The sequence below is a fragment of the Penaeus monodon genome, chromosome 30, assembly GCF_015228065.2.
Source record: "Penaeus monodon isolate SGIC_2016 chromosome 30, NSTDA_Pmon_1, whole genome shotgun sequence".
NCBI lineage: Eukaryota > Metazoa > Arthropoda > Malacostraca > Decapoda > Penaeidae > Penaeus > Penaeus monodon.
Window position 1 is genome coordinate 19,959,130 of NC_051415.1, and position 284 is coordinate 19,959,413.

Sequence of the window (284 nt, forward strand, 5' to 3'; positions counted from 1 at the left end):
AATCAGAAATGGGATCTTCTGTACGGATTACAGATTTTCCTGCTCCAGGCTGTCTGAAAATGGAACTTCATAATGAATTTCCAATTTCTCTTGCTTTTGAATTTAATTTTGCCCGATCGTAGGACGTAAAATGATATCCTGGCGTGCGTGGATGTTTGGACATGGCATATGATTCCATTCCATGATTTAAAATTGGCTGGAACTGTAATTACTTTCCGATTCAACATTTTGCAAGCTATTGCTCCCCGATCACTTGGAAAACTGACAGATAGAGCTTCCCCCTT